The sequence below is a fragment of the Pseudochaenichthys georgianus genome, chromosome 10 (assembly GCF_902827115.2).
Source record: "Pseudochaenichthys georgianus chromosome 10, fPseGeo1.2, whole genome shotgun sequence".
NCBI lineage: Eukaryota > Metazoa > Chordata > Actinopteri > Perciformes > Channichthyidae > Pseudochaenichthys > Pseudochaenichthys georgianus.
In genome coordinates, this window is record NC_047512.1 from 3,822,346 (window position 1) to 3,835,605 (window position 13,260).

Below are 13,260 nucleotides of genomic sequence, written 5' to 3' on the forward strand. Positions count from 1 at the left end.
AATCCCATTGGCACTTGTGGAGGACACCAGGAAGCGGACAGCCTACATAAATACGTTATTACTGCAACACCATTGTAAGGCCACAAATATTACTTACATTTGAAAGGTTTTCATATTATTTAATAAAAGCTTCACCTTGATATTTCTAGACATCTAACCATTTAGGAAGTTTAGACTTTGTTCCCGGAGACTTTATCCTTCGTAAGAGCAAACTAGGACATTGAAAGAAAGAAAACTTCTCCGACTCTCATCACTTCTCATTCACTCTGCAGTCTCCACACCTTTCTTCCCTGATACTTCCTGCAGCACTTTTAATTTTCCAAACCGTTCCTGTGGGGCCGGAGCTGTAAAGCAGGAAGGCCATAAAACCCGGAAAAGGACATTTCTGTAATTCACTGGAACGTTATGATTCCCAGCTGAGTCCCAGGAAGTTCTGTCAAACTGCCGGTGTCATCACTTTCTGATTTACTCATTTTCATTTATTCACTTTTGGCTTTAAGTTTCAATCCAATAGGCTAAATGAGCAGCTTTGATGGTGCGAGCACTGAACCTTCACCACTGACACTGCAGCAATATTTAATCAAACAGGGACCAGATCTGAAGCTCAGGTAAGACCGGGTCAACTCTCATTTAGCCGGCACTTAAACTGTACAGAATATGATTTGTTCTGCTGTTGTTGAACAGTGTTGCCAATAGAAACACTCTGAAGATTCACAGCATTTGCCTTTTGACCTGAATTATCTTTTATCTATTCTACTGAACGCTCTTGTTGGAGCATTAGCTGGAGGTGCTTTCTTACAGCCATTTTGTGATTGCTGTTTGTACTTTTAAAGGTTCATTGTGACCTTCTTTAAGTAAGTTACTCCATCTCTTTAGACTGGTTTGTCTCTCTGTTCTGACGAAAAAATGACTTGCTCGATTTCCATGAAACTTGGTGGAAGGGCGTTTCCATGACCAAGTAGGAGCAACAACAAAAACATCAGATTTGAATCACACTTTGAATTATGTTTCATTTAATCATCAATTTGGTGAAATATGGCATGTGTGCGATTCATGGGTAAAATGAAATACACCCTCAAACTGATATAACCTGAAATGTAACACAAACATCTTATAACGTCCCTGTTGTTTCCACATTACGACTTTAAGCTCAAGAACAAAGTCTGAAAAACGACTCTGAAATGGTCGGGCATGTAAATGTAAATATTGAAACATATTTTTGTATTTTTGAAGCTTAAATGCAATTTCAGTACCCGGTAAAAAGCTAACATTAGCCTATAAAGGAACTACAGCGCGGTCACACGACTTCACATCACCCCCGCTAAGCTAAAGGTGGCTAATGTTGGGCTATAAAGGAACTACAGCACGGTCACACGACTTCACGTCACCACCGCTAAGCTAAAGGAGGCTAATGTTGGGCTATAAAGGAACTACAGCACGGTCACATGACTTCACGTCACCACCGCTAAGCTAAAGGTGGCTAATGTTGGGCTATAAAGGAACTACAGCACGGTCACACGACTTCACGTCACCACCGCTAAGCTAAAGGCGGCTAATGTTGGGCTATGAAGGAACTACAGCATGGTCACATGACTTCACGTCACCACCGCTAAGCTAAAGGAGGCTAATGTTGGGCTATAGAGGAACTACAGCACGGTCACATGACTTCACGTCACCACCGCTAAGCTAAAGGCGGCTAATGTTGGGCTATAAAGGAACTACAGCACGGTCACACGACTTCACGTCACCACCGCTAAGATAACGGCGGCTAATGTTGGGCTATAAAGTAACTACAGCACGGTCACATGACTTCACGTCACCACCGCTAAGCTAAAGGCGGCTAATGTTGGGCTATAAAGGAACTACAGCATGGTCACATGACTTCACGACACCACCGCTAAGCTAAAGGTGGCTAATGTTGGGCTATAAAGGAACTACAGCACGGTCACACGACTTCACATCACCACCGCTAAGATAACGGCGGATAATGTTAGGCGTGATGACGTTTAGGCGTTTCATTCAGACTACTAACTAAAATATATTCCCAAAACCATTGACTTCCAGAAAGGGGAACAGGATATGATAAAATGCTGACTCATTTTCGGGTTTTAGGACTCATTCCTGCACTACTCAATAGTTTCTTACAATCTTCTGGAAACACTTTTCTTACAAAGAATCAGCTGGTTTGTGCGCCCCCTGGTGTCTGCAACCGAAAGCGCATTAATAATAAAAGCTCAGGGTGCGTTATTACATTTACAAAGACATTCAAAACAACAATGAAAAACACAATTATAAATAAAAAAAATGTTTTACACAGGACTTTTGCATTAAAGGTGGGGTAGGTAAGTTTGACAAACCGGCTCGAGATCGCTAGAATTTGAAAATACACAACCGGAGAAATTCTGCCACTTCCTCACAGAGCCCCTCCTCCAACACACAGGAACGCGCACATGACCAATGAGGGCACGCGATAAGTTTGTGCCCCGATGGAAGGCTGACAGGCAGGTAGGCCGTCCAATCCGATTGGTTGTGCTTTTTACAGCACCACGGATTCTACAGATGAAATATTTTTATGGATTTTTTGTCAAAGCACTTCAGATATTCATTGCTATCGGGATGTTCAGAGCATTCCATGCAATATAACAAAAAGTGTATCTCGAGCCGGTTTCTGAAACTTACCTACCCCACCTTTAAGCATTCATCCCACAGTAGGCCCATTACATAGCAGCTTGTTATGCTGGAGTTTTTTTATTGCCTTTTTGGGTTTTCTTTCTTTCCTAGATAATATCCTCATCAGTCTAATTGACTTTGTGATGGTCTTTATGAGCCGCAGCTCACTCCTTGCTCAGCTGCCTGTAATGTGAAGGACGCTCAGTAAATAAAGCTGTTAAACTCAGTTTAAATGCGACTGGATGTAACCCATCTGTTGAGCAGACTGAACCTAAACTCACGGCCTCACATCACCTTCGCCTTCTCTAACAGCTTCCTAAAAGCTAATGTTTACCCTCACTCTCAGAGATACTCCACCTTCAGACTCAGCCACATGTATCCAGCTGCAGACACGCATTCGCCCTCACCGTTACTGAATAGAGGTCATTTTTCACGGCATCTTAAAGATCTTTGGCGGTGTAAATAATGAAAAGGATGGGAGAAAAAGTGGAGCGCAGTGTGTGTGACCTGTGAGTTTCTAAAGAAGTGGAGAGTATTTTATCTGTGCTGAAAAACCCATCTTTTCTTTTTAAATGAATCCAGTTCAGAGGAGCTGGAGAGGCGGTTTTTTTAAGCTAATTTCCTGTAACTGTGATTTGTTTTTCCAGGTACCAGCAGATTAAAGAAACAACCTTCACTTTGTTCAGTCGTCCTGCAGTCTCTCAGTGAGTGTCCTTGCAGAGGACGGTCCTCCATACATCTTCAGGTTCGACAGAGCTCAATTAGCGGCTCCCAAATGTCACCGTCTTTTGTTTCTGCCAGACAATTACTGTTTGATATATTTTATTGTTGTTTGTTTGTGTGAGAGCCAATCCTCATTTAGTATTCAAAGGAATAAGTGCAGACAGGGTCATTAGAAACGGCCGAAGTAATTAGAGTCTATGAACTGCTCACTAATCATCTCAAAGGAAACGCAGATGTGTTTTCTAAAATGGGCTGGACGGGGAGAGGGAAGGGTCAAATGTGGAAAACATGGAGCTGTCTGATTTAGATTTGTTTTCTTTATATACAATTTCTTTTCACAATCACAATTCATAAGTCTTTCTAGGAATGTTAAATATGTGTTATATTATTTTTGCACAACTGTTAAATGTATTATATATTTTTAAATACGTAAATATTGAAATAAGTTGAATAAATTGAAAGAAAATTGAAATATGCATTTTTTTTCAACAATGTTTAATAAATGTTTCTACAATACATGTAGTCTTAAACGTGTTTCTACCATTTATATATATTTAAATTATTTACCACCATGTTTGCATTCATTGTAAATCTTTTTCTCACATTTATATGTAATTTCTAAATGTTATTTAATACAATTTCTCGATTTAAAAAAATAATCAAAATACAAAAAATAGAGAACCACAATGTGTTTTCACTCCAAATAGAGAAGCCTTTTTCCAGACAGCAGCAGCAGCAGCAGCTTTCTGCCCCGAGTCGACACGAATCCACAAACAGACATTTTAGAAACATAGATGAATATAGATTCACCTTCTGTCGCTCCTGCCTCGTCCATTTGTCTCCATTAGAGTCTGCAGAGGGGATTAAGCTGAGCATCTGCTGCAGGTCAGGGCTGGATCTGTCGTCCAATCACAGCGCTGCACTCAGAGGAGCACGCAGGTTCATTAACTACAAGAGCAACAACACAACTACACATGCAATCTGTAGTTTATTCAATACATTAACCAACAGGAAGCTTAAAGGCAAAGTGCATATCACAACAGACGAGAACAATATTAATTATCCCATTACACTCTGGGGTTGTAGTCTTTCTTCTGTGTGTTCATGAGTTTCGTCAATGTGGACAAATCCAAGTTCCCTTTAGTGTTTACTTCCTGTCTGTCTTCTTCTGTTGTTCCCTTTAGTGCTTACTTCCTATCTGTCTTCTTCAGCTGTTCCTGTTAGTGTTCACTTCCTGTCTGTCTTCTTCTGTTGTTCCCTTTAGTGTTTACTTCCTGTCTGTCTTCTTCTGTTGTTCCCTTTAGTGTTTACTTCCTGTCTGTCTTCTTCTGTTGTTCCCTTTAGTGCTTACTTCCTATCTGTCTTCTTCAGCTGTTCCTGTTAGTGTTCACTTCCTGTCTGTCTTCTTCTGTTGTTCCCTTTAGTGTTTACTTCCTGTCTGTCTTCTTCTGTTGTTCCCTTTAGTGCTTACTTCCTATCTGTCTTCTTCAGCTGTTCCTGTTAGTGTTCACTTCCTGTCTGTCTTCTTCTGTTGTTCCCTTTAGTGCTTACTTCCTGTCTGTCTTCTTCAGCTGTTCCTGTTAGTGTTCACTTCCTGTCTGTCTGTCTTCTTCTTCTGTTCCCTTTAGTGCTTACTTCCTGTCTGTCTGTCTGTCTGTCTTCTGCTGTTCCCTTTAGTGTTTACTTCCTGTCTGTCTGTCTTCTTCTGTTCCTGTTAGTAGGCTTGTTTGAGACAACCTCGCAGTTGCGATCAACGTCTTGCTAGTGCGTTGCATGATGGTTAGTCATTTTGTCCGACTCGCTCTGGAGGCTCGCCCACATGAGACTTTGAAATCTCGCGGGACAAAGACGCCCGCAGCCTTGAGAGCGAGGCGCAGCGAGGCGGCGCAGTTCCTCTCCACGAGCTGCGGAAGAGAAATGCTTGATGGGAAACGGCTCGCTGGTATCTCGAGCTGAGCGCTCATTGGTGGTTTTTACCACGTGCTGCTGATGAAGCTCTCCAATTGGCTCGGCTAAAGTTTGTTGTTGTTTGTGTCAGTTTTACGTCGCCACATCCATTCCCATTTTTCATCATTGTTCCACAATGTTTATCATCATGAAATTAATATCTATATATTTTATACTATACTGCTTACCGTTTTCATACTTTATATATCTTAGCATATTAATACACACTGTTCATACTGCTCACAGGCTGATATCTAGTGTATTCATACCCCACTGTTTATTCATCATTCAATTCCTTCTATATGTTGTTCTGTAGATTGTGTGCATTACTTTCCACTTCGCTGCTTGTTGCACCTGGTTAGAAGCTAAACTGCATTTCGTTGTCTCAGTACCTGTAATCTGTGCAATAACAATAAAGTGTATCTTTAAGTTAAACCAAATCATTAAAATAAAATCTATTGTAATGTAATGATTTGGTTTAACCTTATTTATTGAATACATCATTTACAATGGCAAGATTAAATCAAATTACATTCTCCATACAATACATGTGGGATTTCTATTGCATCCACTTCATCTGCAACGAAAAACGCCAACGCAATTTCCGCCATTGCAAACCCAGCCAGTCAAGGCGACTCCGAGTACGAGCTGTCCGACTTAAGACGAGCTTTTTGACACCTCCCCCGGCTACGATCGGCTACTCTCGTCTACTTTCGAGGCGAGCCGCAATGTGTCTCAAACAAGCCTAAAGTTTACTTCATTTGCCATCACTCAACAGTCGGCCGTTCACGGAAACAACCGATTATGACCGAGAAATGATATCATGAAAGTTACGGTGCTTATTAAGCATTTTAAAACATAGGTGGTAAGTTGGCAAAGTGCTTTGTTCTGAACGTTCATCAGTATTATAATCAAAGAGAGAAATATGAATGTTAGTTTTTACTGAAATGATCAAATAAAGTCAACATCTCACAGTCTTTACTGAGCTGTGTGGGGTTTGTTCAACTTTTAAAAGATGTTTGAATGGTGATATACACAGAGATAGATGTTAAGGACTAACGTTTATAATAAATACATTTGTATTGATTTATCTTTCCATCAATCATACGTATTGGGATCATGTGTATTAATGTGGACCGGAGGGAGAGGGTGACGAGCATAAGTTTCACTTTCCTTTTGTATTTCAATTCCAACTTTGGTCATGAAGAATATGTTTCTCTGTTGTCCACGTTCATAAAGCAAAGCAGCAGCATCAGAGCACGGTGCAGAGTCTCTAGATGAGTTCACAGTAGTCCCTCCTTCTTATTAAACATCCATGTTGTAGTCCGCTGTATAGAAAACTGTGGTTTCCATAGTTTCCCCACAGCAGCAGACGCACACAATGACGTCCGCTGGCGCATCATAAACACGTCGGATAGTGAAAGTGCATTCGGATTCTCTAAAGCACTGCACTCTCTTCTCCTAAGTCATTTTTAATTCTCCTATCCACTATCCCTTAACCCCGTGACGTTTCACTCAGAGGTCAAGGAATAGACGATAGGGTTAGAACTTAGGAGCTGATTTTTAAACTATCCGACTGCAGCCACTGTCTCTCTGCTTCCGTAGAATTATCTGACATCCATCTCTCTGTCTTTTTAATCTTTCCTTCTCTTATTCTTGACAACATGAAGCAAAATCTACCTTTTACATACATGGCAGCTCTTATCTCGTGTTACATGACCAACAGTGACAATGTATTTGACAGTGGCTGTCACTTTTATTAAAATATAATCCGGTATAATCGTTGGGTTTGCACAGGAGATATACACACTGTGGCCTCACTTCCAGATCGATTGCAGCTCATCTCGCTGCTCGTTCAATACTTTTGTCGTCAATAAGCTTCCATATGGATTTGTCAGATAGCTGTGGATGGATAGAGAGGAGAGGGGAAGAGCTATGAACTCTGGGAAACTGTGTCTCTTTGCTCAGCAGAGGGTGTCAGAGCCGGAGAGAGTCGTTCTGCTTCAGCGACGGGGAAATGCCACTGCTTCCACGGTCATAAATACTCTCAAGGACCGCGGCTTTACAACAAGTCAATAGCTTCTCTTGGCAACACACACACACACACACACACACACACACACACACACACACACACACACTGGCAGAGAAATACACAGCAGCAGTGCACACAAATAAAAAAACACACATCAGCAAAATACACAGATGCATGCTGTCAAAATATAAATCAACAATCAGAGCACTACATAAACACAAGTGCCAGGCCAGCAGAAAGGGCTGCTGGGAGAAATACTGACGGAGCGGGAGGTAAATCTTTCGGGGGGAAGAGAGAGGGGGGAAAGAGAAGGAGGGAGAGAGCGCAGATTAAAACACGAATCTTCATTTAAAGAAGTCCTCACCGTGACAGGGCGAGGAAGAGAGAGAGATGCAGCGTGAAACTTTCCTTTCGCAACTTCCTTAAACGCCCCGTCAGCAGAAGCGATTACAAAACACCTACATGTATATATTAGTTTTGAGTTATTTGTCATATCATATTCCTATTGTACTTCCATTTCTTGGTAACAGTTCTTCGTATTATTTCAAATAGTTGTCTTACAGCAGGGGTGTCAAACTCAAGGCCCTGGGGCCAAATCAGGCCCTCGACTTCATTTCATGTGGCCCGCAAGAGCATGCAAAGAATATAATACGTTTATTATACGGTTACATGCCACTTTACAGAAGCAGGTTGCCCATAAACTACATTTCCCACAATGCATCTCGTTTTGTGACATTGAAGAGACTTGCAATTATTTGCCCTGGACTTCTGCTTTCAGACGTAGTTAGTTATTACCCTATCCGATAATAATCCAATTCAGAGGCAATAATATAACATAATACATTATTTTATATAATTATATATTTATATATGTATATTTTATTTATATAGTTACAACCGGCCCTTTGAGTGCAACCATAATGCTAATGTGGCCCGCGATGAAATTGAGTTTTACACCCCTGTTTTACAGTATACACTTAAACACACTGAAAAAATGTTATTGATATATTTTTTTGCATTATATTTGATATTGACGTAATCCAAAAGTAACGTAAAGTAATCAGGTTACTTTACTTTTATATTGTGATACTGAGATAAGATACTGATTACAATTTATTACAGTAACTTTTGTAACAGACTGTAATGTTAAAGGTACCCTAGCGGTTGTTGATGATTGTCATGACCATAGTTTTGGGGTAATCTGTTTTATTTTACCTCCTGATCGTCTCGTCTGGCCTTATTACTTTCACCTGTATGTTTTAAACACGATGCTCTAATTGGGGTTATTGAGCAGCAGGTTAATTGGTTACCAATCTGATTTAAAAGATCAGTCCCTAATAACGTCCCTTTCTGTGGGTGTAAATTGCCGCTTGCTGTCAGTGGAAGCAGGATTTTCCTTCTGATCTCATCACGGTCCTTCAGCTTCAGAAGCATCCCGCCGCCGCTTCGATTCCCTCGCCATCCTCGCAGCGTGGCCTCCATCTTCCTCTTACTTACCGCTTGCTCCGTCCCCTCGGGTTCAGAGACAAAGAGGGAAACCGCTGCATGATGCCTCTGTTTCTGGGGAGCCTGTTATTTTTAGCCAAAGCAGCCCATAATTACCCGGGCAACGTCAAACAAAATTGTTCAGGCTCGGCCGGGCAATTAGGCCAGGCAGAGCAGCTAATGGAGAGAGCATTACACAGACCTCTCCCCATTAGCCCCCATTTACAGCAGGAAATTCACCGGGAGTGTATGGACCAGCCGTGACTCCAAACCAGATTACTGCTCTGAACCTCCCCCCCCCCCCCCCACTCTCTCACATCTCCCCCTGTATGCACTCAATACACATCCATTTGTACAACATAAGAGGTAAGAAGACGTTCCCCTGTTTTCAACTTACAAATGATTGGAACACTTTATATTAAGGTACACATATTCACCATCTGCTATTAGCTATTATTGGCTCTTTATTAGTCATTATAAAACATGTATTAGTGCCTTGTTCTACATGACCATATTGTACAAGTACGAGGCCATTAGTTCCTCAGTAACCCTCTAATTAGAGCCTATTTATTGCAAGTAAGGACGTTGTTGTACATTGAGTGTGGTTCTTTATATGCTCAATCTGGGCCTAATATTCTCTCATAATAACACCACACAAACATGGGGTGTTTCTCAATGTCGAGGAAGGATGCTCCAGAGCCACTATTTCACGCATACTATGTCATCGAGTGCCGCCGAAGCACTGTTCAAATGTCCAGGACCCTTGGAATTCTACCGAGGCCGGCGTCCGTCGTTGCGTGAAATTGCGAGGCTGCACATGCGTATCCTCCGCGGTCTTAAAATCCCCACAATGCTTTGCGCACGGACCGATTTCCCAAATCTTTGGCGGAAATCGCGCTCCATTTAAGGCGGGGCCTCGCATATGATGCACACCTGTTAGCCTGTTCCACCGTTCTTCGTGTTCTGAGGCTAGCAAGGGTTCTTGCTTCGCTTCTGAAGGACCTGACTCGGAAGACATTTCCTACCAAGGAAGCGTCCTCGACATTGAGAAACACCCACGGCCTATTCTTATGTAACAAGACATGAAACTACAAGTGTTAATTGTGTCAGAATGAGGTGTTTCTTACTCAGAATATGTTCCCAGTTAAAAGTGAAGTCTGGTTCAGAACCAATAAGCTAGTAGTTTCACTCTCATATGCATGTTAATTAACAACTACTTGATGGTGAATATGTGTACCTTAATCTAAAGCGTTACCAAATTAGGTATCTAATATTCAGAGATGGGGTCGTTACTAAAAAAAAGTAATATATTACATATTACTTTAAAAAAAAGCAATATCTTACACTACTTCGTTACTCTCTACATAAAGTAGAGAACTCGTTACTTTACTCGCAGGGCCGGCCCGCCCCTCCCTGCAGGCAGATCACGCAGACTGCTAAAGTTTCAAATGTTCTCTTTAGTTCAGTTTCCATTGTCGCATAAGACTGATCCAGATCCTGAATGATTTCCTATCTGACCATGGCTGTCCTCTGTCTCCTGCTATCTGACCATGGCTGTCCTCTGTCTCCTGCTATCTGACCGTGGCTGTCCTCTGTCTCCTGCTATCTGACCGTGGCTGTCCTCTGTCTCCTACTATCTGACCGTGGCTGTCCTCTGTCTCCTGCTATCTGACCATGGCTGTCCTCTGTCTCCTGCTATCTGACCGTGGCTGTCCTCTGTCTCCTGCTATCTGACCGTGGCTGTCCTCTGTCTCCTGCTATCTGACCGTGGCTGTCCTCTGTCTCCTGCTATATTTTGCGCAGTCTATCTCTGCTCACGCTGTTGCATCGGCGTGTTCTCCTGCGTGTTGGCCATGTGTTGCACTGGAACCAGACACCGCAAAGACTTCAGCCGAGCACGTACGAACTGCGCATGCGTGAGTGGCAATAACTCTCCTTACCAGCAGGTGGCGGTAGTGTGTATTCGTCATTCAAAACAGGCAACAACCGGAAAACAGAGCAGAATAACAGACCACGTGATATAAACAAACAACAAATAGCTGCGTTAGCTTCACCTTAGCATGTGTTCTTTGCAGGTGTTTGTTGAGGTTTGATTATGACTGACTTTAGAAAGTAACGAAGTAACGCGTGTCGGGGCAATGTTAGTAACTGTAGTGTGATTACTGAATTATAAAAGTAGCGTGTTACACTACTCCTACCGACAAAAGTAATATTATTACAGACCCAACTCTGCTAATATTTCATATTCCAAGTACTTGTATATAGACTCTGATTGCACTATTTATATTCTATTTGTATTTGTATTACTTGCGCTATTTTATCTGCTATAATGTGATGTTTGTCGGAGGAGCCTGTGCCCTCACTGCCCTGTCGCTGTACACATGAGAATGTTATCTCTTCTCTGTAAGCTGTACTGTTCTGCAGGCTATACTTTAAAGGTGAGTCTGTGCACCCGCTGCCTGAATCTGCTTCATGGTGCTTTGGTTCATTTGGTCAGCAGGTGAACGCATAACTGAACCAAGCAAGAGAAAAGCTCCATCTGCATCTGTTCTTTTGCAATTCGAGAAAACATAGTCCAATAAATAACCAACATAACAAAAGTAAAACAACCTTCATTTGCATTCGTTCATTGTTGAGTTATTTGTTTAAAGTACTAAAGTGACTAGACACAAATATATGTTAACAATCTTCCTAAGCTTCACGATCAATACTATTCAATACGTGTTGTTTTTCACAACACGATGTAACATTCGCTTCTTGTAGCTGCTGGTTAGGCTAAGGGGCGGGACATCTATAAGCAGTTGACCAATCACAACAGAGCCGGCCAGCTAACCAAACAGAGCAGCTCTGGTTTCAGACAGAGGGTGAAAAGAGGTGCTGCAGCACAGGCAGTATGAGAACAATAAAGAGCTTTTTCAACATTAAAGCCTGGAGACCAAAAGTACACACACACATATATATATATATATATGTGTACATAATAATAAGCTCAGCTAATGTTTGTAAGAACCTAATGAACTGGAAACGTTAGCTGTCAACATGTGGTTGTGTAAAAGGTTACATATTATTCACTGAAACTAGAATAATTAAAGTAGCAGAACATTAGTGCGTGTGTGTGTGTGTGTGTGTGTGTGTGTGTGTGTGTGTGTGTGTGTGTGTGTGTGTGTGTGTGTGTGTGTGTGTTACCTGTGGCTCTGCAGAGATGCTGCATTAATTATGAGGAACGATACGTTATCAAAAATGGAGGGGAGGAAGAGGCTGCTTCTCCACAGGTGAGAGGATGAATATGAAACAGGGGGATTTGTAATCTACTGACACACACACACACACACACACACTCTGCATCCTCCCTCTTCATCTTCTCTTAGTCGTAGCTGAGGCTTAACAAAATATCAAAGGCACAAAGAAAGTATTAACAAGGCAACAGTTCTTGATCCCTTTTATAAGATGAGAAAATGGGAAAGCAAAGCAGCAGAGCAGATTTCCATTCCGACATTAATTCCGGCGCTGGTGAATTTCCAATGTCGGCAGCCATTAAGACCTGTCAAATCCAATGTGACAGCTGGGGGGGGGGGGAGAGAGAGAAATATTCAAATCATCTCTCAAATCTTTTCTCCAGCGCTGCCTCTGAGAGATGACAGCTCTGACAATTAATTTATGTCGTTCAGATTATTCCATAAACCGCCGCTGACCCTGAGAGCGTGCAAGAGCACACAAAACGCACATACCTGCAGCGGAGGGCGGGACACTTTCCCTCCAGGCGTCAATCACGAGGAAAAGGTTAGTCACTGACACACATCAACAAAGATACAATAAAGCTAGTTTAATGCAGAGGATTTGTTCTGGAAATAACACGAATAATGCACTTTTAAAATACATGTTTCTACCTGAAGTTGCTCGTTATCTTATATTCTAATTGGTCATTTTCGGAGATTTTCAGCGGTCAATATGACAGTAGCGCAGACCGCTGTTAAGCACTGTATAATGACCGTTGCTAAGGGCGATCAAGAGAAAGCGGTAAAAAGACGGAGTGCTAGACGTCAGATACCAGAAATACAATCAGTTCAATTAACATTTGGGAGTTAAGTCGTTTTTTGTATCCTAACACCTGTGTATATAAAAGCGTTTTATTATATATTTCTTGCTTCACTTTTTCCACACTTTCTCTAAACTTATGTTGTTGTTATAAATACTTCACTATTGTCTTATTGCACAATTTTTCAATACTATCTTTTTTTATTGCACTTTTTACTTTAAAGGTGGGGTAGGTAAGTTTGAGAAACCGGCTCGAGATCGCTAGAATTTGAAAATACACAACCGGAGAAATTCTGCCACTTCCTCACAGAGCCCCTCCCCCAACACACACGAACGCGCACATGACCAATGAGGGCACGAGATAA